The sequence below is a fragment of the Haplochromis burtoni genome, unplaced genomic scaffold (assembly GCF_018398535.1).
Source record: "Haplochromis burtoni strain Fernald_Lab_line unplaced genomic scaffold, NCSU_Asbu1 Contig_1725, whole genome shotgun sequence".
Classification (NCBI taxonomy): Eukaryota; Metazoa; Chordata; class Actinopteri; order Cichliformes; family Cichlidae; genus Haplochromis; species Haplochromis burtoni.
This window is the reverse complement of record NW_024584086.1, coordinates 18,668-19,653: the sequence shown is the minus strand read 5'-3', so window position 1 is coordinate 19,653 and position 986 is coordinate 18,668.

The window sequence follows — 986 nt, the reverse complement described above, 5'->3', positions numbered from 1 at the left end:
CCTGGAGTGCGTCACAGTCTCTGAAACGGCCAGCTTTTGAGGACTGATTACAATATTTATTGGTTCGTCTCTCTGCTTAGAATTAGAGGAACAGTTCTTTATGGGTTGAATAAACACAGCTTGCTGTACAGGAGGAGTAGGTGAAGATGATGGCTGAATAGGTGGCTGATCTGAGAGTGACCGAAGTAAAGGTTGGGACGATAATGGTGGTGAAGTTGGAGACTGAGCTGATGATAAGGCGGATGATTCTTTTACCCACTGAACTACTGACTGGGCTATGGATTGTAACATAGTGTGTAGTAAGTCTGGCTGTGGTAGTGACTGAGCTATGGGTTGTGAGGTTGAATGTGATGGAGCTGACGACTGAGCTTCAGGCCGGGCAGCTGACGACTGAGCTTCAGGCCGGGCAGCTGACGACTGAGCTTCAGGCCGGGCAGCTACGGTCTCAGAAAACAGTCTTATTAACGACAGTTGCAGGCAAGCCAGGGAAAACACCATTATCCTCACTGGCAGCACAGAGAACGCCCCCAGAATAAACAGTCCTTAAATTGGAAAGCTCGTGATTATTGTCTCTTTTACTCACCACAGCCGGCAACTCAGAAGTCTCAGGACCCGGCTGTGGCGATGGGCGTCGGCGGCGTGAACGTTGCTTCCTTCTTGGGGATAGTACCGTCCGGCCGGGTAATTCCACATCCGGCAGGCCGGGGCGCAGATTCCCCGGCGGGCAGTGCAAAACATTCACCACTGGGCTGGGTCGGGAAGCGGTAGCGGCTGGAGGGTGAAGGTGGAGTTCTTTCAGAATGAAGTCCTGTGCGAGCAGGTGAACAGAGTCCAGTAGCCAGGGGTGAGCAGAGATTAACTGCTGTAGCCTGGCTTCTACAGCGTGGTGTAATTCCTCTCCCTCACATTCGAGCCACAGATTGACCAATCGTGAGACAGAGTCTATTAATTCCTCCCGAAACTCCTGGGAGGGTGCGGATGCTGCT